At 49.9% G+C, this 26,409-nt stretch overlaps 1 protein-coding gene across 2 annotated transcripts in view; it reads right to left on the reverse strand.

Annotated features, from left to right (window-relative positions):
• Positions 1 to 12,752, reverse strand: part of CPT1A (carnitine palmitoyltransferase 1A) — a 67,461-nt gene extending 54,709 nt beyond the window's left edge. The window contains exons 1-2 of one of the 2 annotated variants that reach the window (XM_061202205.1): positions 12,675 to 12,752; positions 10,561 to 10,750 (exon numbers count right to left, since the gene is read on the reverse strand). The gene's annotated coding sequence lies outside the window, so the exon portion shown is untranslated. Of the gene's footprint in view, positions 1 to 10,123; positions 10,182 to 10,560; positions 10,751 to 12,674 lie in introns of those variants that run through there. The other variant, XM_061202206.1, reaches the window with a different exon arrangement.
• Between the last annotated feature and the right edge of the window lie 13,657 nt (positions 12,753 to 26,409).

Consider the following 26,409-nt stretch of genomic DNA (forward strand, 5'->3'; position numbering starts at 1 on the left):
AGCTCATCTACACTGATGCCAAAAACAAGTCAACTGAAAACCCATCTTGCATCTTTCCCGCATCCTCCCCGCCAACTCTCTCCTTGAAACACCTCCAACCGCCTGCCATGCCGGGGCACGAACGGGCTAGGGCGGTCCTCCCTCCATCCCTCACCCCATGCTGGACCACCACCAGAACCTGCTGTTCTGGGAAAGCATGCTGCCCCTCTCCCCCAGTACCACTCCACCTGGGTGGAGAGACGCGGCTTCCCCAGGGACCCACCCACAGAATGTGCACCTGTGCCCCGGATTCTCGGGAGGCTGGAGAAGAAAACACACGAACTGTCTCCACTTCTGCACTCGGTTGTTCTTGCAAATCATCATTGGGCAACTACCGGAGGCCCTCGGACAAGAATTCTGAACTGGAGAGAACAGGGGGACAGTAGAAGAACCTTCTGGGAGCGCAGGATGGCTGCTCCTCCCCGCCGAAGGTCTGGCCAGGTGATGGGAGAAGGCCCCTTGGGGACTGTTCTTGATGTGAGGCCACCTACTGCCATGCTCCGCCAGACCAGCTCGGGGGTAAACTGGAGGTGGCCGCTGGTGGCAGCAACCCCCCAGCTGCGGGGAGACATCCAGAAATTGATCCAACATGCTGAAAACAAAGCCCTCTCTGTGTGCGTGTCGGCCGTGGGGCTATGGACCCGTTTATTTCCCCTGGGAGGACAGAAATCACTTCTGGCCGCATCAGGTGGAGAGCGCCCACCTGGAGCCCCACCTGACGGTGATCGTGCACAAACCTCCCGGCCCGGGACACACCTGGGCGCTGCTGCCCGCCCTCCCCACCACCCCCCCACCCAGCTGAACATGGGAACCATGTGATGGTGCTGCCTTAGAAACCAGGAGGGCCACTAAAGGAGGGAGACAGTCACCAAGGTCTGTGCCAGAGCACTTAAGCACCTTATGCTAATCTGCTCCAGGAAAAACACCGAGATCCAGAATAAGACACTCTGGTTGAGAATGACGACCTATTTATTGCAATTTTTAAAATTCACACTTCTGGTCTTGAATTACGCCGCTATTCCCGAGGCCCTCCCAAGCTCAGTCTCCTGGTCACCTCCTCTTTGGCCAGGCCCACTGGTCATGCCCTGTGGCCTGTGAACTCCGACTCATAGCTGGGATGCCTTCTGACCTTTTTCGATTTCCCTTTTTCTACTTCACACCTAGCTTACAGCTCCCCTCTCCCAGGTGCCTGCCTTGGAATGCACATTCCGGAAACACAGGAATTCTATCAGTTACATTTAGCAATTTCAGCTGCACTTGCTGGCCAATGACTTTCACCTGTCAGTTATTCGTTTAATCTCCCAACATAAGCTGTAAAGCTCCCCAGGACACGAATCCTTGTTGAATTCTCTGAACAAACCATGAGCCCACAGACAGTTCTCCAACAGTGAATGTGTCAAGTGAACAATCTGGGGGGGAAATGCTGCAATGTCTCATTCAATTTTGTAAGACTACCTTCATTTTAACAGGTCCAATGCCACCCCCTAACTCCCTGGCCAATAAATTGGTCTGTACTTTGTTTGTCAAATGTGTTCACTTTGCCGTCTTTCTCCACAACCAATTCCTTTTAACAAAAGCCTTTAACCTCAGAGGTCAGTGGCCTGCAAATCGTAACACTGGTCATGTAATCAAGAAGTCATCCATAAGGACTTCCCTGGTGGCGCAGTGGTTAAGAATCCGCCTGCTGGGGCTTCCCTGGTGGCGCAGTGGTTACGAATCCGCCTGCTGGGGCTTCCCTGGTGGCACAGTGGTTACAAATCCACCTGCCAATGCAGGGGACACGGGTTCGAGCCCTGGTCGGGGAAGATCCCACATGCCGCGGAGCAACTAAGCCCCTGCGCCACAACTCCTGAGCCCACGTGCCAAGAGCCCGTGCTCCGCGCAACGAGAAGCCACAGCAATGAGAAGCCCGCGCACTTCAACGAAGAGTAGCCCCCGCTCGCCGCAACCGGAGAAAGCCTGCAGGCAACAACTAAGACCCAATGCGGCCAAAAATAAATAAATAAATTAATTAATTAATTTTTAAAAAGTCATCCATAAGACATCCTGTTTCCCTCAAGGGCATCTGGCCTCCTTCAGAGCCGTCCTCCTCCACCCCCACCCCCAGGTTCTGCAACAGGCAGCAGGAAAGGAGGTGAAAGGTCACCCAACGGCAAGTGCAGGGCCAGACTTCAAAACAGGCCTGGGGAAAATTGAGGTGTGAAAATCCCCTTTATAATATAAAACAATAAAAACTTGCCATGTGACAGCAGGTTTCCAAGAAAACGGTCTTTATAGCATATAATAATATAATATATAATAAATTATGTGTTGTCAGAAGCCTTTCAAAACAGTCTTGAAATTAACAGATAAGGAGAGAGGTAGGTAGTAGGTAGATAAATAGATAGATAAGGCATACAGATTAATTTTTGTGCTTTTAACAATGAAGATACAAAATATTCTTTCTACCAAAGTCTTTGGCATATGCCAGACAATGTGATCCGTATTTTACCTGCGTTAACCCATTTAATTCTGACTGGAACCCTAGGAAATGGGTACAATTGCTATTCCCATTTATAAATGAGAAGACCGAGGCTTGGATGCCAAGAAACTTGCCCAAGGTCACAGCTAGCAAACAGCAGAGCTGGGAATCAGACCCAGGTCCAACTCCAAAACTCATGTTCTTACCTACCAAGTTAGCTGGTAAGTACTCCACACAAAGTTCTACTTAAGATTCCTAACGTTACAACACAGATGTAAACTTAGGTCACTCTGTCGTAACCAAAATGATGTGATTGCAACCAGCAGTAAAACTACAGTAACTACAAATACAGCGGGTGCCAACTCTAAAATTATTCCCATGTTCCAGTATTTCCAGTACTCCCACTAGAATTGCACAGTTCACAGGCCCACAGAAGCGGACCCTGCCCTCTATTAAAATCCACCTCATCTAGAGGCAAACAGCTGAGCTGGAAATCCTCTGAGAAAAGGTCACCCACAGGAAGCGACAGCTTAGCGCAGCAAGAGTACCAGGCAGGGTCTCCAGGAGCACAGCCTGCATCCCTCATCAGAGTGAGGCTGGATGATGACACTTGGGCCGCCACCCCTGGAAAACCTCCTGAGAGAAGCCACTGCAGGCAAAGAATCTGTAGCATCATCTTTAGCGGGAGGCAGAGCAATTATCTTATCATCTACCACATATTCTTCTATGGTCTGGTGACCAATGCCTGGGAGGGTTCAGCTAAACAAAGCTGATTCTGCCCTCCAGGACTGGCTCCAATTTGGGGAAACCATGTTCCTGCCATTCTTGACAACCAAGGTGGTACCCAGGTTTACCTCAGCACTGCTACCCGAAGCACATCAAGGAAAGTACCAGGAAGGTTCTGGAAAGGTTTCACCAGCCCAGGGGTTCATGTGTCTTCTCAGGTTCCTTTTTGCTCTTTAGTATTTAGTATTCCTGCCATTTTGCTGCTGATGAGGGTGAGAGGTTAGATGCAGGCAAAAATTAGCAGTAATGGGAAGAAAAAATAAAAGGGCTCCTCTCCACTGGAGTGTGGGCACCCCACCTCTCTGCACACCACGGGCCAGTCCTTATTTCCTTGGAGACATGATCCTCTGTAATTGTGCTCTTGTGTTTGTTCAGCAAGTGTGTACACAAACAAATACAAATTATTCTTTCCCTAATCTGACGGAGGCACCTTAGAAGCAAGAACGTGAGACTCAGAACTCACTTTAAATTTTGGGGAGGGCTTCGTGCCCAGGAAAGGTGCAGGAACTTTCATTTATGAATGGCTACATCTTGAATTGATGACAGAGCACTGAATAGCCGCGTTAATTAAACTGGCCACACGGTTCATTTCTCGCAGTGAAGTATATCATAATAAACCGTTCACGTTTACAGGGTAAAGATGCTGAGTCAAGGCAGGTTATAGGGGAAATCTGAATCATTATCCCTTTCTCTATGGCTCTCGAAAAACAACAGCTTCTGCCCACCGAGGTACTGTAAAAATAAAACAAATTCAAATGTAAGACTTATACTGTGCCTTATCAACAAGTGATGGTTAATCAGTTAAATGCAGAGAAATGTGATTTCACCAAGAAAAAGAACTGGGGAAAGGTCATCGAGGGTCACATTTTTTTTTTTAATTTTTAAAAAAAATTTATTTATTTATTTATTTATGGCTGTGTTGGGTCTTCGTTTCTGCGCGAGGGTTTTCTCTAGTTGCGGCAAGCGGGGGCCACTCTTCATCGCGGTGCGCGGGCCTCTCACTATCGCGGCCTCTCCTGTTGCGGAGCACAGGCTCCAGACGCGCAGGCTCAGTAATTGTGGCTCACGGGCCCAGCTGCTCCGCGGCATGTGGGATCTTCCCAGACCAGGGCTCGAACCCGTGTCCCCTGCACTGGCAGGCAGATTCCCAACCACTGCGCCACCAGGGAAGCCCCAAGGGTCACATTTTTATAAAGAAAATACAGAATGTCTTGGGGACTTCCCTGGCGGTCCAGCGGTTAAGACTCCGCGCTTTCACTGCAGGGGGCGCGGGTGCAATCCTTGATCCGGAATTAAGATGCCGCATGCTGCGCTAGGCGGACAAAAAAAAAAAAGAAAGAAAATACAGAATGTCTTGGCAGGCCTAACCTGCCAAGATAATTGTCTAACCCAATTATCTGCACTACCTCTTCAGGTGTTTTTCTCTGTATGCCCATCCAGAAGGACCCCCTCCAGCCTGGCCAACATCAGGACAATGGCCTGAGCGAGGACCGCTGGGAGAGGCATGCATCCACCCAAGAGAAGTCCCCGAACCGCTCCTCGCCACCAGGGTGTGGTTCCCTCAAATGTCCCTAAAACCTTGTGGGGGGTGCCCCGTATTTCCCACGCACGTGCTTCTCCTTTGCACCCAGAAGTACAGTTGAACTGGTCAAACCACACGTTCCAATTTGGGGACTGCAGAAAGCAGCTGTATCCATAAAACCTGCCTGAGGGGCTTCCCTGGTGGCGCAGTGGTTAAGAATCTGCCTGCCAATGCAGGAGACACGGGTTCGAGCCCTGGTCCGGGAAGATTCCCACATGCTGCGGAGCAACTAAGCCTGTGCACCACAACTACTGAGCCCGCGTGCTACAACTACTGAGCCTACGTGCCACAACTACTGAGCCTGCATGCCTAGAGCCCGTGCTCCGCAACAAGAGAAGCCACCGCAATGAGAAGCCTGCGCACAGCAACGAAGAGTAGCCCCCGCTCACGACAACTAGAGAAAAGCCCTCGTGCAGCAATGAAGACCCAATGCAGCCAAAACAAAAAACCCTGCCTGCGGGCATGGTATTGTTTGCTGGAAGCTGTATTCATTTCACACTCTCAAAAACTACTGTCACATCTGGCCTCTTTTGGATCCTCATAAAACCCCTGTGAGACAGGATGACAGGTGTCAGAGGCACCGCCTTAGAGGCGAGGAAGTGGAAACCCAGAAACACACACAGCTGATTCAATGTCACATCCAGTGGGCCCTGGGCTGGGGGAGGTGCCGACACCCAGGCCCTCTGCCTGCACAGTGGTCTGCGAAGCAGCCTGTCAGAGGGAGGGGGCACACGTTTTGGAGAACACAGATCCGGGTTCAAATTCCAGGTCTGCCACTTAGATGTGTGTGTGTGTGTGTGTGTGTGTGTGTGAGTGTGTGTGGGGGGGGCCGAGAGCACATGTCATCGCCATTCATAAGATCTGTTTCCTGTCAAATAAAGTATGCACATTACCCGTAACTCACATTAGGTCTCCAATGCAGGAACATACTCTGTACCTTCCCAACTGCAGCCACAGGCCAGCAGCAGTCCTCCAAGAATGTGGATTTCCATCCTTCCTCTTCCCACTGCGTTTGATACCCCAGCCCAACGTCTTTGACATTTAACTTTCAGCAGCATTACTATACTTCACTCTGCGCAAGTGTGTGCTTGCAAAAGGAGAAAGAAACCAAAACTCCATGCATTAAATCTTTTTAAGGGCACAGAGAGGCCGACACTTGGGAAAATCAGTGATACATGTATAATCTTATAAATGAAGTATTACTTCATAAAAAGCAAAGTCTGAGTTACAGCATATGACGACTTCTTAAAGGCGAGGTTATTTTGTGTTAGCTTTTTTTTTTAACATCTTTATTGGAGTATAATTGCTTTACAATGTTGTGTTAGTGTCTGCTATATAACAAAGTGAATCAGCTATATGTATACACATATCCCCATATCCCCTCCCTCTTGCATCTCCCTCCCACCCTCCCTATCCCACCCCTCTAGGTGGTCACAAAGCACCGAGCTGATCTCTCCCCATGCGATGCAGCTGCTTCCCACTAGCTATCTATTTTACATTTGGTAATGTATATATGTCCATGCCACTCTCTCACTTCATCCCAGCTTACCCTCCCACCCCCGTGTCCTCAAGTCCATTCTCTACGTCTGTGTCTTTATTCCTGCCTGACCCTAGGTTCATTAGAACCATTTTTTTTTTTTTTTTTTTTTAGATTCCATATATATGTGTTAGCATATACTTGTTAACTTGTTTTTCTCTTTCTGACTTACTTCACTCTCGGTACTTGTTTTTCTCTTTCTGACTTACTTCACTCTATGACAGACTCTAGCTTTTAATACAAACTTGTCAGGGAACTAGATCCCGCATGCCGCAACTAAGACCCAGCACAGCCAAATAAATAAACAAATATTTAAAAAAGAAAAGAAAAAAAAAAAGAGCCATTTAGGAAGCAGAATCTAGGATGACCCTCAGGTTCCTGGGATGGGTGGGTGAACCACCACATGGAGTGTGTGGACGATTCCTTTCCTTTTTACCTAGAGAACTCAGTGTCCAACAATTAGCCGATAAGCCTTCGTAAGCTGAGCGTAGCTACCCTATTTTCCAACCCTCCATAGAGGCCATTACCCTACTGTACGCCTGGAGAGGCACACCTCACTCGGCAGCACAATTGCTTTCAATTATTAACTTCCCTGAACATTCCTGGACATAAAAACAGCTCACATGCAAAAAACTAAAGGACATTCCACTGTACTGAGGCTCTCAGTCACCTAATATTTGCTTGGGGTAAAAGGTGAAGTTCACAAAAGGCAGCAAAATATCAGAAATCAACAAGCAGAAAATATTCCTTGTGTTAAGTAACAGATTTTTTTAAGCGTTTCCTTTATATTATCCATATTTTTACCATGTCATTAGGATGAACTGTTGAAGGTTGGTAGTATTATTCATATATTGCCTATTTTTATGCAACATCTTTCTAAGTATAATTATATAGATTATAAATATAATTGTGTACAAATATAATGCAAAGGAAATCCCCTCAAAAAGGCTATTTTCATAGCTATTTTACTTACATACCCATGAATGTTTGGCCTCTGCTTCCTTAATTCTTCCCAATTCTGTATTTTATAAAGCATTGGTTTGTTTTCTTGGCAGTAGGATTTGATGTTGATGGAGCTGTGAGATGTCTGTAACAGATTTTTTTTTAATGCCCTGTACAGCCTAGACTATTTCTACAGTTGTCAAGGAAACTTAATAGTGGGGAGGGGTACCGGGTGAGGAGGCCAGCTTTGTGCTGAATTCCCACCTGCACCCCCTTCATTTTGCACCGTGTGCCTGTAGTACTTATTTTTAAAACAGAAAAGTCCTCGCAGGAAAAGCTCAAGAGGGGCTCAAGCCATTCGAAGAAAGTAGAGGTCTCGTTAAATAAGAGGGAGAGTCTTCGAAACACACTTGAAACACACCAGCTTGAACAACAATTTTATTCTTAAAAGCAGCAATTTTTCCGGAATTCAAAGTGCAGGCTTCCACCGGTAACTGAACTGTCAGGTCTGCCAATAATAACCATGCAGAGTGACTAAACATTTTTTCCAACAAAGGAAAAAATGCATCCGATCAAAGCGCGGAACCAGCCCCGGGCCGGAGCGGGTACGCGTTTCCGCCTCCCACCTTCCCACCGCCTTTAGACTCCAGGCTGCAACTTTAATTGCTAGCTTGGAACGCGTCCTCACAGGCAACGCCAGCAGCTGCGGTCGGCGCGGCCCGCCCCTCCCCCCCCCCGGGCGTCACGTGACGGCTGAGAAAAGTAGGGGAAAGGTTACCGCGAGCCCCGCCCCCGGCCTGGCGCGCCCCGGGCGCTCAGATCCTGTTCCACTGGCCCGGCTCGGAGACACCTTCCGGAGCGAGCTGGCGCGCGTCGGCGGCGCTGCCACCCCGGCGACAGCGGACGAAATGCAGCGCCTCTGGGTGGGAAGGCCGAGCCCTGCATGGTCAACTTTGGGGACAGTTAAGAGCTTGGTGTGCCCGAAGACAACCCACACCAGAAACGCTGCCCCGCGCCCCGCGAGCCCAGAGCGCCTCCGGAAGGGGCTCACCGCGCAGCCCAAGGAACAATTAACTGTGCTTCCATGAATGGACACGCGGGGCCAGGGTTGCGTAAGCCCGGGCCCTCGCCCCAGGACTCCCCGGAGACCCAGGCTTGACCGCTCGGTGATCACGGGGGCTGGGGCCGGGGCCAAGGGCGGGCGGCAGCGACGCCAGGTTTCTTCCCTTCACCTCTGGGTTAGACCGCTTGTTTTCAGTACAAACTCGAAAGGTTATTTCGGCCTGTGCGTGACGCCAATTTCGGCCACTCTTGATACAAAGTATGTGCACTCCTTAAGATGGCTCTTTTTCTGATTCCAACAGCTGTTCAGATGGAGTTCAGTGTGCAAGATCAGGTCTAGCCACACATCTTTGGAAGGAAACCGTTCATTTACATACGAAAAGGAGCCCCCGGGCACGCAGGGGCAGAACCACCCCAAACTCCGCCAAGAATTTTGCATTCAGCTCCTATCACTTACAACTAAACACTCCCTCGCCTCAACGATAAGCATTATCATCAGCATTAATGTTCTCATTTATGCCACACTCACTGAGTCACCTTAAATAATTTGGAAACGGGGGTGATGCTTGCTGGCATAACAAAATAAAAAGACCAGTGTGTTCGGCCATTTTTTATTCATTTGGTTTGTGGTTTAGAAGGAAATAAGCATGCTTGAATATCTGGAATCACCAGAAACCGGAAGCCTGTGTGAGAAAATGGTGTAACAAAATACACTTTTCAAAAGGTTAAACTGATTTTATTTGCTGACTTACAAAGTTACCAGTTTCCTACTAAAATCTGCCCTTCAATATTTTAATATCACATGGAGCACAGAGGAAACCGAAAGCAGTTCCGAGTTGGGAATATTAAGTTGTTCTGTATTCAACCTGATTTCTCGAGATTTTTAACTCTTGGAGTTAAAAAAGTAAGATCATCTTTGTTCCGTTCGGCTTTAACGTGAGTCAACCCCCGATTTACACTATAAAGACACTGATCCACAGCCTTTCCAAAACGAAAGGAACTGTCTGCTCGCCCAGGGAGTTGGGGTTAGGGGCTGCCAGAATACGGGCCCCGGAGCCCGGGCTGCTCTACCGCCCTGACCGTGCCGTCCGGGCTCGCAGGCCAAGTTCGCCCAGGCCTGGTCACGTGAAGCGCCCACACCCTCCCACCCCCTGCAAGGCAAGCTCCCCGGCCCGGCGCGACCTTGGGCAGGCTCTTCTCGGCCACCTGCCTTAGACCGCGCGCCGCATGGGGGGATGGAGGACGCTCGCAAGAGGGGACCCAGGCCCGGCGCCTCCATTCGCATCCACCTAGGGCGCTCGGACCCCGCCTGGAGTCCCAGCGCCAAGGGCGTGTCCCCACGGCTGCGCTGCGGGGGCGGGAGCCTGGAGGGGGGTCGGCGGCGCCCTGCTGAGTCCCTAGCATCCCTCTGGCTCCCGCTTGGGCCGGCCCGCGACCAAGGGACTGCCCCCCAGACCCAATCCACTCTCGGAGGGGGAGGGGATGGGGCGAGACAGAGAAAGGATCCGCGGCGCCCTGCCAAGTCCCGAGGACTGAGCATCCCTCCCGCCGTCGCGTCCTTTCCACTGCCCTACCGGGAATCCCCAGACCCAATCCACTTCGGCGAGGGGAGTGGGATGCTGGGGAAAGGGAACCGGCAGTCCTGGTGGCCCCTGGCCGGGGGCATCCTACCAAGTCCGGAGAGTCAAGCGCCCCTCCAGCTCCCATACAGTACCTGCTCGCAAGGCCGACCGATCCTCGGGCAGACCCCGAGACCCAATCAACCCACTCCTGGGAAGTGACGGTGAGATGATAAGGGAAAGAGAGCCGGTGGCTCTACTGGCCCCAGCCCGGAGGCGTCCTGCTAAGTCCGAAGGGTTGAGCATCCCCCCCGTAGCCGCACCGGACCCGCCCGCATGCGGACCGACACTGACGCGTACCCCCTAGACCCAATCCACTGCGGGGTATGGGGAGTCCCGCCCCGCTCCGGTTTCGAGCTCTCTAAGAACCGCTGTCCCTCGGCGCCCCGACACAGGCGGCGGCCCCCCGCCCCCGCCTCGGTCCGGGCCCTTGCAGTCCCCGTCCGCCCCCGGCCCTGGGCCCCGCCGCAGGCAGCCCCCGGCTCCCGCCAGCCCCCCCACCCCGCGGCGCGTGGCCTCAGCCCGGCCTTACCGAGTCGGCGGACAGAGGCGCGGCGACAGGCACAGCAGCAGCGGCGGCGGAGTGAGCGAGGCAGCAAGGGAGCGCCGGGCGGGAGGACAGCGAGCGAGGTTGAAGGCACCCGACACCGCCCGCGGCCGATTGGCTGAGGCGCGCGGGGCTGTGCGGCGACTCCCGGCGCTCGGCGGGCCAAGGGCGGGACCTGGACGGGACGGGGCGGAGCATCAGCAGGGGCGGGGCGCCCTGGGGAGCGGGTCGGGCGAGGAAACTGAGGCTCGCAGGGGTGCAGGCCACCTCCGCCTCTGCCAGCTTGAGGCCTAGGACGAGATTTCTCGCCCTGCGAGCCTCAGTTTCCTCATCTGAAAAATGGGCCAACTCATTAGGGCCATGCCCGTAAAAGCGCTTAGCACAGTGCCTAGCTCATGCTCGTCCTTTATAGGCATTGCCCCATATAATCCTCACGGCACCCCTATAAATAGCTGATCCTAGCCCGGGTCAGAGAAGGGATCACTAACCTGCCCACAATCACACTAAGAAGATGGATTCGACATTGGGCCCGGTCTGATTTCAGAGCCCACACTCCAAATTGGACCTTATCCCAGGAGTGACAGCTGATAGGATCTTGAGGCAGCGTGGCTCACGAAACCGACACGGTAATGCCTATTCCAGTGACCTTTCTGAGCCCCCTCTTCATATAACTGGGATAAAAATTGCTCCCTTGCGGGGCTTTGGTAAGATTTAGTAAACTATTCAGGCGCCTAAAGCATAGTAGGTGCCAGGAAAGAAATGGCTGGAGGTGGGGACAGAGTGACTGATGTGCCTTGTACCGGTCACTGAGCTCGCACTGGCCGATCTCAGGGTCTAGGTCTAGGCCGAGGGCAGCTGCCACCTGCAGCTACTTCGCGGGGTGGGGGTCCGCGCTTCCCGCGGCGTGAGCAGCCCCTTCCCTATCTCTGCCGAAAATGCTTCCCAGGCCCCAGCGGGTGGTCCCGCATACAGCAGGTGCTCCATAAAATAACCAGTTCTATAAACAAAGACCGGGCTTTCCTAAGGGTCAGCCGCTCCTCCGGGCGGTGAAAACTCCCTGCTGGCCTCTGTCTTTCCAGATGGGTTTAGAAGAGAAAATGAAAGTCCTGTCTAGTTCCCGCCCCCCCCCCGCCCCACTGCCGTACTACAGTGCGCTGTCGACGCACACTCTCCAGGCTGTTTTGAATGAAGTCATAGGATAAGTGCTGTTTGTAACACTCCTTTGATTTCACTTGGCTTATGTCGTGGACGGCATCCCCTCTCGAGGCACAGAGATGACCGAGGCTTTCACAGTATGTAACGCGCTTCATGGACACTTAGGCACCCCCTTTTCACCGCAGCAGGCATAAATGAAGCTGTGTGGGCCGTCAATGTGCATCTTTGAGCGCCTGTATCTCTCGGTAGATCGCTAGAAGTGAAGCAGCCAGGTCAAAGGCACGTGAGACGCCTTGGTGACATTTTGGTGCCACTTGCCGAGCTGCCCTCTGGAAAAGCGTCCACTCCCCCCCCGCCCCCGCCCCCGTGTGTGGGAGTGCGGCCTGGTCTCCAGGAGATCACCACCGCTGGCTGCCAATCCTAAAGGGGGGGGAGGGGGGTATCTCTCCTTATTTTAATTTGCATTTCTTTGAAGTTAGAAGTTGGAGACTTCGTTCCCCTGCTGGCTCCCGTCTGGCCCGCGAGCGATCCCAGGCCCCAAACCCCGAAGATCTCGTGGCCCAAGAGGGCAGGTGGTCTGGGCCAAGGCACACTTGCCCGAGGCTCGGCTGCACCGCACCTACCCTGGCTCCTCCAGCATCACCTGCGCGCCTCTACCAGCCTGTGGGCCTTCCTGGGTTGTGTCTCCCAAGTTGGACTGTCGCTCTACCCCACATGCCCTTCCCTCCTCTTCCTGGAACCCCAGCTGTCTGCAGGTCCCTGCCCCAAGGTCACTTTCTCCTTCCCTCCTTGCCCCTTCGTGCGCCCCGCAAGGATTGGCCCGGCGTCCGTCGGTTCCCAGGGCTCTGCGGCCTTGACGGTGCACCCCTCCCTGTGCGCCGCCTCAGTGTCACCTGCAGGCCGGGAGGGGCAGGGGCAGGGACCGCGGTCGCCTCCGCGCTCACCTGTGCTCCAGAGGCTGGACTCTTTCCGGGGACGATAATGAGCCCCCGCCTGCTGGCAACTCCAGCCGAGCGGTGGAGGCCTCGTTCCCTTCTTGAGCTCTGTTCCCGGGAACTGCAGCTCCCCGGGGTGGCTATTAATAAAGAACTGAGGAAATAGGTCCCTGGGGAGCTCCGGCCCGGTTGGATCCTGAGTTCCCTCAGGGCCACAAATATCCCAGAGTCTGCCTCAGAAAGTAATCTTTCTTAAGCTCTGTTTTTTTCAAATTCTTCCCGGGTTTGATTGGAATACACTGTAGCAGCCGCCTATTGTGGCCATAAGGAACACTTTTTTAAAAAAACGCGTGTAATGTTTTTATTATTACTCGGATATTGTCCCTCTTTTTTTCTGATTTCTTTAAAGCAAACCCAGAAATCTTGTCGTTTTGTCCACAAGTTCTTGAGTACCAATCGCTAAAAAAAGATAAAGGTCCTTTGAAAAAAAAACAGAATGGCAATGCCATTGTCCAACCTAAAATAGAGAAACAATTGTAATACAAAACTTGTAAAGCCTTCTGGGCCTTCGAAGAGCACAGCTGAGTCCCACTCACTCTTGCCAGCCTCATTTCTTGCTGGCAGCTCCCAGCAGGTTCTGATCCAAAAGTGTGTTGAGATTTTTTGGAACTCAGTTTCTATTTCCCATAGGAAACAATTTTATAATCTCAGAGTTCTGTACTTCTGAACTTGAACCTTGAGCCCCATAGGCAGTGAGTAAATAGTAGCAGCTCCACGTCAGGGTGGTGACAATGTTTGCTCGGCCAGCATCACTGGGATTTGGTGAGGACAAAATGAGATAATGCAGATGCAAGCAAAGAACGAAGGCGGCTAGACCACGTGCCAGTGAAAGGACCTCAGAGTGACAACGGATTCTTAACTGAATGGGCTTGGCCTATGACCCAGTAATCCTACTCCTGGGTATGCACCAAAGAGAAATGAGAACCCATGTCCACACCAAGACTCAGGCAGGAAGATTTACAGAAGATTTGCTCAGGGTGACAAAAATCCAGAGACAACCCAGATGCCCATCAGCAGTAGAATGGTTAAATAAATCGTGGTTTCTCCATACAGTGTAATAATACACAGCCAGAAAAAAGAGTAAACTACTGACACACACAATGTGGATGAATCTTGCAGAGCTTACGTTAGGCAAAAGAAAGCCAAACACACACACAAAAATAAATATACTGTATTATTTCAATAACATAAGTGAGATATATTTTTTTAAGTTTTTTTTTCTTTCTGTTCTCTCTGATAGTTTTTATTTATTTATTTATGGCTGCATTGGGTCTTCGTTGCTGTGCGCGGGCTTTCTCTAGTTGCAGCCAGCGGGGGCTATGGGGGCTACTCTGTTGCAATGCGCGGGCTTCTCATTGCGGTGGCTTCTCTTGTTGCAGAGCACGGGCTCTAGGAGCGCGGGCTTCGGTAGTTGTGGCACATGGGCTCAGTAGTTGTGACTCACAGGCTCTAGAGCACAGGCTCAGTAGTTGTGGCGCAAGGGCTTAGTTGCTCCACAGCATGTGGGATCTTCCCAGACCAGGACTTGAACCAGTGTGCCCTGCATTGGCAGGCGGATTCTCAACCACTGTGCCACCAGGGAAGTCCCAAGTGAGACATATTAACAGCGGTGATGGCTATTGACCTAGAAATATACAAAGGAGCCCATGGCGGGGGTGGGGTAGGGGGAGGTGGGGGGTATGAAAATGCCTTGCTCCATATGCATAAGATTATACACTTGATGGTGTTTTCTCCCTGATGTTAGGCCTCAATTTTATTTTATTTATTTATTTAATTTATTTTTTGACTGCGCCTCGCTGCTTGCGGGCCTTAGTTCCCCGGCCAGGGATTGAACCTGGGCTCCAGCAGTGAAAGCACCGAGTTCTAACCACTGGACCGCCAGTGAATTCCCATGGCCTCAATTTTAATAATCAAAACTTAAAAAAAGATTTAGAGGTGAGTAGGGCGTTGACTGTTGGTGGTAGGGGTGAGGCCATCTGGGGGGCCATGAAATGAAGAGGTGATGAAGCTGAGACACTGGGTCACCTGGGGAGACTGCGGAGCTGGGGAGGAGGGAGAGAGTGGGGACAGCTGCCAGATCCTCGCTGGTGCAGGGGAGCGGCAGGGAGAGCAGCGGGGAGAGTGTCCGCAGCCGAGGAGGTGGCAGGGCTGTGGGCAGGAGTGGCAAAGGAAGCCTGCGCCCCAGCCCCTCTTCTCCTCCTTCCTGTACTGTTGCCTCCTCCTCCTCTCCAGGGCACGGACTCCACTCTCTTTCCCCTGCACCTCACAACACCCAGGGCCCTGATGGGGCCCTTTTAGGCACAAGGAAGGTGGGCAGAGGTGAGGGTTGCCTTCCCAGGGAGGCATCACAGCGGCCAGGCGTGGACACGCCTGGACCCTGGGCCAGGTCTGCCCCTGGCTGGCTTTGTGGGTGCCTCGCTCCCCCATCTGGGCCTCAATTTCTTCACTTAAAAAAAAAAAGGGACTTCCCTGGTGGTGCAGTGGTTGAGTCCGCCTGCCAATGCAGGGGACACGGGTTCGAGCCCTGGTCCGGGAAGATCCCACATGCCGCGGAGCAACTAAGCCTGTGCGCCACAACTACTGAGCCTGCACTCTAGAGCCCGCGAGCCACAATTGCTGAGCCCGTGCCTAGAGCCCGTGCTCCACAGCAAGAGAAGCCACTGCAATGAGAAGCCCGCGCACCGCAACGAAGAGTAGCCCCCTCTCGCCGCTACTGGAGAAAGCCTGCGTGCAGCAACGAAGACCCAATGCAGCCAAAAATAAATACAATTTTAAAAAATTAATTAATTAAAAAAAAAAAACTAGGACGTTGGGCTGGGAAAATAATGAGCAAACTTCTCACCACCATTCTTTTTTTTTTTTAATTGAAGTATAGCTGATTTATAATGTGTTAATTACTGCTCTACAGCAGAGTGATTCATTTATATATATATATACATTCTTTTTCATATTCTTTTCCATTATGGTTTATCACAGGATATTGAATATAGTTCCCTGTGCTATACAGTAGGACCTTGTTGTTTATCCATTCTATATATAATAGTTTGCATCTGGGAATCCCAAACTCCCAATCCATCCCTCCCCTCCACCCTCCCCCTTGGCAACCACAAGTCAGTTCTCTAAGTCTGTCACCACCATTATTTATTTGAAGAAGCAGTAATTCTAGTCACTTAGGGGTGTGAACTCCAAAGCTAGACGGCCTTCAAACCCTGACTCTGCTGCTTCCCAGCTGAGTGATCCTAACCTCTGTGTCCTGTGGTTTCCTCATCTGGAAAATGGGGAGAGGAATGGAAGCTGCCTTAGAGAATCCTAATGAAGATTACCTGAGTAGCTGATGGGAAGCCCTTAGGACGTTCCTCAGTACACAGTAGGTGCCATATAAATGTTGGCTGTGATTATCCTTCTCCCTCTATGGAGCGCATGTTTTAAAAGCTTCTGTCTATAAACAGCACATTTAATAACTTATTTCCTCATATATTAATCAGAAACATGGGCACAATTGCCATCTTACAATCAGCGTGAGATGTATTCATTCCTTCAAGAGATGCTTGCCTCTAAGCACAGGGATTGCCAAGACCTGCTGGGCTGCCAGCCAGGGGCAGACAACATGCACACTTTGATCCATGTGGGTTCATTTCAGATAAATGTGGGACCTTTCTAAGGCTATTTGGAAAGGTCCGAATAGCTCAGAGGTCAGCATTATGACCTCCTCAGATCCCAGTCATCTCTGAGGGTCCCACCAGCCAGCCCACCTGGAGAAAGTGAGCTCGGGCCAGGACCTGAGCTTCTTGGTGTGACCAGAGCAGCGTGCTGGGCAAAGAGCAGGTGACACCTCAGCAGATGCTCCTTGAAGTTGGCATCTTGACTGGTCTGCCTGGACACTGGGACCTCAGAGATGGGGAAGAGGTGACCATCCTGCAGCACATTTTAACAGATGCCTGAATATCCAAATAAGCATCAGCAGAAGACTTCTGTGTCAAGATGCTAATTCTTCCCCTTTGCAGAAGGAGATGAGGAGGTAATACCCTGACTCAATAGTTTTTAAACTTGGGAGTTGAAGGCAGTCACTGACCCTTTGGAAACCTGATGATAGCTACAAACCCTTTCTCCAGAAAAACGCACACACACTTCAACAGTGGTGAATAATTTCAGTCTTGGACCTTCCAAAGCCCATTTATCAACTCCTGACCCACAAAGATTAAGAAAAATGTATCCAAAATTTGGAAACAAAGCAAAAGGATGTCTGGAATGTCCTTTCACTGGCTCACTGTCTAACCGCCCATCCAAGGATTAGCTCATTCTCTAGGGAATTGTGTTTTGACTAAGCCCCAGACTCTTATGAAGTTACATGTAACTGGTAGATTTTTATCCCACAAAAATGTAAGGATTAAAATAGATAACTAATAAGGACCTACTGTAGAGCACAGGGAACTCTACTCAATACTCTGTAATGGCCTACACGGGAAAATAATCTAAAAACGAGCGGATATATGTTATATATGTATAACTGATTCACTTTGCTGAAACTAACACAACATTGTAAATCAGCTATATGCCAATAAAATTTTTTTTAAATAAAGACAAAGCAATGCAAGGATTTCTTTCAATTGAAAAAAAGTATTCCCCAAAGTTGTGGTTTTATTGCCGTGTAAAATATTAACCAGTTTTGTACCTATTTAGGAAAACCAGATTTTGTCTACCCTTCCCGTGCAGGGAAACCCCCAGCTCTTCCCCACTGTGTGTTTCTGCCCTGTTTGTTTTCTTCACTGCTCACAGGAAACACTTCACTTCCTTTTTTTTTTGTCTTGAAAGAATTTTCTTTTTTCAAAATTAAAAAAAAAGTTTTTGGCCGCGCCGCGTGGCATGTGGGATCTTAGTTCCCCAACTAGGGATCGAACCCATGCCCTCTGCATTGGAAGCGTGGGGTCTTAACCACTGGACCGCCAGGGAAGTCCCTAACACTTCACTTCTGACAGCTCTGGTCACCCAGTGTGTGGACGTTTTCCCCACACCAACAAGCAATTCTCCAACACCACTAGGGTATCCAAGAATCAGCTCAAATCCGACACTATCTACCCATTGATAGCATCGGATTTCACAGGTTAAGGGCTCAGTCCCACAAGACTGTCCCCCGACTTCAGATGTCAGTTGCAAGTCCAGGTTATCACCTGTGCTTCTGACCCCTGCTACAGATCAGAGGTTCCAAAGAGCCCCCCAATCTTGGGTTTGCTTGATTTGCTAGAGTGGGTCACAGAACTCAGGAAAACACATTTACCAACTTAGTAAAAGATATGATAAAGGATGCAGATGAACAGCCAGAGGAAGGGCGACACAGGGCTCACCAGTGACGAGCCGCACCTGCCTCTTCCCCAGGTTCCATCCTGTTGGGACCCTCTGCTGCATTTCACTGTTGCCCCATCTCCCCCCTCCCCCTGCCAGAATCCTCTCCTTCTGTAACCCGTGAGTCAACCCTGCCCCACTTCTCCCCTCCCCTGGGACCTGTTCTCAGATGCCTTCCTTGGCTCCCTTCTGTCTGCCCCCCACCCCAGGCTAGGTGAGGCTCCCAGACTCTTGCCTTGGCCCTGCCTCTGCCACTAGCCTTGCTCTCCTGCGAGCTTCCACCCTGCCACATGGGCACCCCCATTCTGATCCTCCCAAATCCCCAACAGAGGGGCCCTCTCCAAGAGAAATGACTTGACTTATTTGCTTCCTAGGGCTGTCACCCACCAGGAGGAGAAGTCAAGCTTCAGGTGCGAGCAAAGCAGCGCCACAAAGAAAAGAAAAATGGGGGAGGGGTGTTATATTTTCTATGTTAAAGAAAGCAGCAAATAGCCCTCAAGGGAAGAATGAGAACTTTGATGGATTTTCTTACACTTATTTTAGTATATATCTTTTAAATTACACATGAAGAGGTTACCATAATCCTTTAAATTACCCATGAAGAGGTTACCATAATCCTTCTAGCAAGTAGGGCTTTCGAATGATCTGAATCCAGCCCTCGTCTTACCCACATTCATTCATTTGTCCATTCATTCATTCATTCATTTGGCAAATACGTACTGAGCAACTCAGTAGTGACAGAGCCTTTAGACCAAGCCCTGCCCTCAGGAGTCCACACTCTGGTGGGAGAGGCAGGCAAGAAACAAATACTCTCTCATGTGAAAAGAAAGGGAAAATGAGAAAACAAAACAAAACAGAAAGTGGGACAGAGTGTGCATGGCCTAGGATGCAGTGGATGGGAGCTGGTATTCAATGGACCATACGCTCCAAAGGGTGGGAACGCTGTAACCAGCACCTGATACATCACATGGTCTCAGAAATGTTAGCTGCATGATTAACTGATGGTTGAGTGGATGGATGGGTGGGTGGATGGGTGGGCAGATGGATGGAGGGCCCTGCCGGCTTAGCTCCCTGGGGCCCCTCCCAGCTGGCCCTTCCTTTCCAGGCCCTCATCCCATCTCAAAGTCCCCTGCAGGAACCCCTCTAAACTTCACTCCTGCCTGTCCTTCTTCTTGGTGCTCCTAAAGTCACCTTCTGCATCTCAAAACCTTTGATGCATCCTGTGACCTCAGGCAGACCCAGCTACATAATTTGCCCAGCACAGCACAGAGCAAAAATGCAGAGCCTTGTTCAAAAATCATTAAGAATTTCAAGACGGTGACAACTAGGCATTACACCAACCACAGGGCTCTTCTGAGTGCTGGCTCTGCGACCGCACGGGAGGGACACTCAGGCAGCTGGCCCTGTCTCCAGGACAGGGCCACAAGACCTCCCCAGATCTGCACCCAAGAGACCACGCCAGCCTGTGTTTACAAGCCTCGATGAGTTCGATGCTCCTTCCACTCAAGACCTCACCTCACTTCCGGCCTCTGGGCATCTATTCTCGCGGTTCCCACCGCCCAGGGTGCCTTTCCACGCAGTGGGCTAGGTGCCAGGAAGGGAGATGGGGAAAACCACACCCAGTCCCAACTCCCCAGAGAAGATGCTCAGAGGGCATCTGGGTTCTGGCGCAGCTGTGGCTCTGTCCAGCTGTGAGGCCCAAAGCGGGCAAACTTTCCTCTGTTGCAAAACAGGCAGCAACGAGGACGATGCTGGATCCACGTGGGGCTCTGCTCATAGCCCTCCTCCCTGTTAAAAAATCTACTAAGATATGACTCATGTGTACCATAAAATTATCCTTTTAAAGTGTACAATTCACGCTGCCATGGCGTGGGTTCAATCCATGGTCGGGGAATTGAGATCCCGCAAGCCGTGCAGGGGGCAGGCAAAAAGAAAAAAAAAAAAAAAAAAAGTGGACAATTCAGTGGTTTTTACCTATACACGGTTATGCAACCATCACCACAATCTAGTTTCGGAACGTTCCCCAAAACTTTCTTTCCTAAAAGAAACCCCATGCCCCATCAGCAGCACTCTTCCCAGGCCCCCAGGCCCTGGCAACCACGAATCTACTTTCTGTCTCTATAGCCTTGCCTATTCTGAAAGTTTCATATAAATAAAATCCTACAATATGTGGCCTTCTATGTCTGCTTCCTTCACTGAGCATAATATCTTCAAGGTCCGTCCAGGTTGTAGCCTGTGTCAGTGCTTCATCCCTTTTTAGGGCCGCATATATCCCATGGTAAGGGTATGCCACATTTTGTTTATCCATTCATCCCCTGATGGATGCCCACAGCTCTTTCACACACCAGCTGCCAATCCGCCTGTGGGGGAGGGCTGGGGAGGGGGTGCAGGCTCCCACTCTGACCTTGACCCTGAAATACAAGCCGCTGGCCGTCTCCCTTCCCACCGGAAACATTCCCACTTAACCTTCAAAGTCCAACTCAGACACCATCAGCTCCAAGAAGCCTCCCCAGATGACCCCAAATAGACTGATAACCCCTTTCTCGGGCCCTCCCACCAGGCCCGGTTCCAGGACACCTGCCTTTTCTAAGACCTGAGGCGTCTCCCCGCCCCACTCCAGATCCGGAACCGCGGTGGAGTCCCATTTCTGAAGCCCCTGGGCTTGGACTCCGTCAACCCACCAAACCTTTCGTGGAAAGGAAAGAGGGGGATTGGCTAGGCGCTAACTGGCCGCCAGATAAACTTATTGTTTCCTTGAGATCTCTTGCCTTTGACGGGAGGAGGAAAAGCCGGGGAATTTCGGGGATGGGTGGGGTGCGGAGGAGGAAGTGACAGCCCCAGCGGCGGGGTTGGGGGGGATTGGGGGGACAGGTGGGGCGGGAGCGGCAGACCAGCGGTTGCTGGCGGCTGCCGGACGCAGTTTCAGTTGAAAAAAAATGCTCAATTGTCCTGCTCCCTCGAACTGTGTTTTTCTCGTAGGAAGCTCGGAGGACGATCCCGAAGCTGCAGGCCCCTTCCCTGCCCGCCTGGGTGCCCGCCGCAGGCCCGGGGAAGGTCAAGGTCCCGGGCATCCCGCGCAGCCGCTGGTCCTGCTCGCTGGGGAGGCGTTGGTTGCGGGTGGGGAGGGGGCCCCGGGACGTCCCCCGGCTTCCTCCGCTCTCCCTCCCCCGCCTCCTCTCGGCGCTCACCGACGGCCCCTTTGCGTCCCCACGTGCCCTAGGGCCGCTCTTTTACCCAGGAGGAGGAGCTTCAGGTTAGAGGGAGAAGCGGCCTCGGTGGTGTGTTTTCCCGCACACCCTCCCGGGGTCAGCAGAGGTCGGCCGGCGGGCGGGAGAGGGTGCCCCGGGCGCTCGCGGAGGGTCAAGGTCGCCTGGGGCCGAGCCCGCGGGGTCAGAGTCAGACTTCGGGAGGGACCGGTTCGGCGCCGAGCCGGGCGGGAGTGTGAAATCGCCCCCTGGCCGATTTCAGGCCGCAAGGAGGAGGCTGGGGGCGGCGTGCGTGCCCTCCAGCCCGGAGCCCCGAGCCGGGCCGGAGCGCGGAGCCCCGGGGGTAGTCCGAGCGCGCCCGCCCTGCGCCCTTCCGCGCACGGGGCTTCCTCGTGGCCGCGCGCTTCCTCCTGGGGTGCCCTCGGTCCGTGCAACCCCGGCGGATCCGCTTACGCCACGGCCAGTCGCTGCAGGGGCTGGAGCGGGAGTTGACTTACAAGGCTGGCTGCTGATTACGCAATTAAGGTGTATTCATTGTGGGAAAACAGGGAACACTGAACCGTAATCAAAAAGTTTTAAAATTGCCTGGAATCGCACTCCCTGATAAGACGCGGCTGCATTTCCTTTCCGTCTTTCGTTGGCGCTACTTTCTGTGTATCTTTTCACTCTCATATCGTGCGTGTTTACGAAATGGAAGTCGTATGGTACACAAGCGTCTCTATTGTTCTTTTGATTTGACGTTATTCATTTTCCCCGAGTACTAGATGCATTCTCTTGGAATACATGGAAACTGCACAGAAGCCCCCTGGTCGCCTCCCTCCCCACCCCATCCAACTCCCCTCTCTGCTCTGCTGGATGTTCTTCCAGACTTTTCCACATTTTACATCACACCACACACACACACACACACACACAGACACACACACACATATATATAGTTTTATTTAGGGATCTCTTTTACATAAGTCAGATTGGGTTGTTTGGAATCCCCCCACCCCGCAACTTAACGGTATGTTTTGGAATTCACTTGGTCTAGATACACCTCTTTCTTAACTCCGTTATGATATTCCATAGTTTGCACCTTCATTCCTGTCGAGCATTCTCTGTTGTTTGTTGTTTTTCGTTTGTTTCCAGTTTCTCTCGATTCAACCGTTCATCCCAAATGCGTTTCTGGGGCACCTGCTGTGTGCCAGACCCAGACCTCTCCTAGTGTCAGAAAGTATAATAATGAACAAAATAGACACCACCCTCCTGGGCCTGACCTTCTACAAGGGCAACTGACAAGTATACTGTAGGTGGGTCAGGACGGGTATTTTATTTTTTTAAATAGGGATGGTTCCAATCACTAATATGGCTCAAATATCAAATCAGTATAAAAAAGTACCGAGGGAGGACTTCCCTGGTGGTGCAGTGGTTAAGAATCCGCCTGCCAATGCAGGGGACACGGGTTTGGGCCCTGGTCCGGGAAGATCCCACATGCCGCGGAGCTACTAAGCCCGTGCGCCACAACTACTGAGCCCGCGAGCCACAACTACTGAAGCCCGTGTGCCTAGAGCCCATATTCCACAACTCAGAGAAGCCACAACAATGAGAAGACCGTGCACTGCAATGAAGAGTAGCCCCCGCTCGCTGCAACTAGAGAAAGCCTGTGAGCAGCAACGAAGACCCAACGCAGCCAAAAATAAAGTATGAATAAATAAATAAATTTATATTAAAAAAAGTATCGAGGGAAACGTCTTACTCCCACACTTGCCCATCGGACACACGGGTAGCCACTCATTGGTTCCTTGTGTTATCCTTCCAGAATTTCCTTATGAAAATGCAAGTAGAAAAGAGTTGTTATGTATACTTCCCTTCTTTCCCGTGTAAAAGGAAGCTTGCTTACTTATACGTCTTGGCGCTATTTTCCTGTCATCACATAGAGAGCTTCCTTGTTCAACTTTATTTGTAAATTGTTTCAGGGTACACAGTGTTCTATCAATATGGTTTATTTTACCACAGTCTATTTGTGCCCTGTAACAAACACACACAGTGTGACACACGGTGTTTCCTGTCTCTTGCCCTATAACATTGTTGCAGTGAATAACTATACAAAGGTCAATTTGCCCGCCTGGAAGTCAATCAATAGAGTGGATTTTCAGAACTGTGATTGCTGGGTCAAGGCCTTGTGTGTGCACAGTGTTGATGTGTGTTACTGTTTGCCCTCTGTATTAGGGTTCTCCAGAGAAACAGACCAATCGGATATAGGAGATATACATACCTATACATAACATTTTATATATAATATAGTATCAAGTAATAATTATAAGGAATTGGCTCACCGCTATGGAAAACAGTATAGAGGTTCCTCAAAAAACTAAAAATAGAGCAATTCCACTCCTAGGCATATACCCAGACAAAACTATAATTCGAAAAAATACATGCACCTTTATGTTCATAGCAGCACTATTTACAATAGCCAAGACATGGAAACAATCTAAATGTCCATCGACAGATGAATGGATAAAGAAGATGTGGTATATATATATATATATATATATATATATATATATATATATATATATATAATGGAATATTACTCAGCCATAAAAAGAATGAAATAATGCCATTTGCAGCAACATGGATGGACCTAGAGATTGTCATACTAAGTGAAGAAAGTCAGAAAGAGAAAGACAAATACCATATGATATCACTTATATGTGGAATCTAAAATACAAGTCAACATATCTGCAAAACAAAAACAGATTCACAGGTATAGGGAACAGACTTGTGGTTGCCAAAGGGGAGAGGGGGTAGGGGAAGGAAGGAATGGGAGTTTGGGATTAGCAGAGGCAAACCATTATACACAGGATAGATAAACAACAAGGTCCTACTGTATAGCATAGGGGACTATATTCAATATTCTGTGACAAATGATAATGGAAAAGAATATGAAAAAGTATATATATATAAGAATATATATATAAGTATATATGTATAACTGAGTCACTTTTCTATACAGAAGAAATTAACACAATATTGTAAATTAACTATACTTCAATAAAATTTTTTAATCTTTTTTTATAAATTTATTTTTTTATTTTTAATTTTATTTATTTTTGGCTGCGTTGGGTCTTCGTCGCTGTGTGCGGGCTTTCTCTAGTTGCGGCAAGCGGGGGCTACTCTTCCTTGCGGTGTGCAGATTTCTCATTGTGGTGGCTTCTCTTGTTGCGGAGCACGGGCTATAGGAACGCGAGCTTCAGTAGTTGTGGCATGCGGGCTTCAGTAGTTGTGGATCGCGGGCTCCAGAGCGCAGGCTCAGTAGCTGTGGCACACGGGCTTAGTTACTCCGTGGCATGTGGGATATTCCCAGACCAGGGCTTGAACCCGTGTCCCCTGCATTGGCAGGCGGATTCTTAACCACAGCACCACCAGGGAAGCCCTTCAATAAAATTTTTTTAAAAAGGAATTGGCTCACATAATTATGATTTGCAGTCGGCAAACTGGAAACCCAGAACAGCCCGTGGTGTAGTTCCAATCCGAAGGCCAGCAGCCTCAGGACCCAGGAAGAGCCAATGTTTCAGTTTGAGTCTGAAGGCAGGATAAAAATTGATGTCCTTCTTCCAAAGCAGTTAGGCAGGAGGAGCTCCCTCTTACTCAGGGGGAGGTCCGTCTTTTCTATACAGGCCTTCAACTGATTAGATGAGGCCCACCCAAATTAGGGAGGGCAATCTGCTTTATTTAGTCCACTGATTCAGATGTCAATGTCATCTAGAAACCCCCTCACAGACACACCTAGAATAATGTTTGACCAAAGTTCAGGGCCTCCAGTGGCTCAGTCAAGTTGACATATAAAATTATTCCTCCTACCCTCACCAGTGTGTCTTTTTTAAAATAGCATTATCAAAATATAATTCATGGGAGTTCTCTGGTGGTTTAGTGGTTAGGATTCCAGGCTTTCACTGCCGTGGCCCAGGTTCAATCCCTGGTCAGGGAACTGAGATCTCACAAGCCGTGCAGTGTGGCCAAAAAAAAGAAATGCGCGTGCATGTGTGTGTGTGTGTGTGTGTGTGTGTGTGTGTGTATATATAAAATTCACATATGATATAAGATATAATTCATCCATCTGAAGTGTATTTTCAATGGTTTTTAGTATATTTACAGAGTTGTGCAATGATCACCACAATCAATTTTGGAAAATTTGCATTATCCGCAAAAGAAACCTCCTACCATTAGCAGTCACTTCCCATTTGCCCCCAACTCTCTCAGGCTTAAGCACTAATCTACTTTAGGTCTGTATGGATTTGCCTGTTCTGGACATTTCATATAAATGGAATCATACAATATGTGGCCTTTGAGTCCAGCTTCTTTCACTGAGCGTAGTGTTTTTGAGGTTCATCTGTGTGGTAGTATACGTCAGTATTTAATTCTTCTCTATGACTGAATATTATCTCATTGTATGGATATACCACCTTTTAAAAATCCATTCATCTGTTGATGGCTATTTGGCTTCTTTCCACTTTTTGGCTATGCACCATTTTACATTCCCATCAGCAGTGTACGAGGGTTTCACTTTCTCCACATCCTCATCAACACTTGTTATTACCTGCAGGTTTGATTTTTAAAAAAATTTTAAATTATTTATTTATTTATTTATTTATTAGGCCGCATTGTGCGGCATGTGGGATCTTAGCTCCCCGACCAGGGATCGAACCCGTGTCTCCTGCGTTGAGAGTGCGGAGTCGTAAGCACTTGACTGCCAGGGAATTCCCACTGTAGTTTTGATTATAGCCATCCTGGTGGATATGAAGGAGTATCTCATTATGGTTTTGATTTGCATTTCCTTGAGGGCTAACCAATTTGTCTTTTGACTTTGATTTTTTTTAATGAAGTTTTTTCCTATCAATTTATTATTCTCTTATGGCTTCCAAATTTTGACTTATAGAGAAAATTGTCCCCACTCTAGGGTCATAAAGAAATTTTCCTATATTCTCTTTTAGTACTTCTATGCTTTGAAGTTTTACATTTAAAAGAAGAAGGAAGAAGATTACTAATTTACTACAGCAAGAAGAAGAAAGTTTTCTCCTTGCCCAGCAACCACCCCAGCCAATGAGAAACCACCATCACTCAGCCAATGAGAAACTATCACCACCCTGAAC

Source organism: Eubalaena glacialis, chromosome 10, assembly GCF_028564815.1.
Source record: "Eubalaena glacialis isolate mEubGla1 chromosome 10, mEubGla1.1.hap2.+ XY, whole genome shotgun sequence".
Taxonomy (NCBI): Eukaryota; Metazoa; Chordata; class Mammalia; order Artiodactyla; family Balaenidae; genus Eubalaena; species Eubalaena glacialis.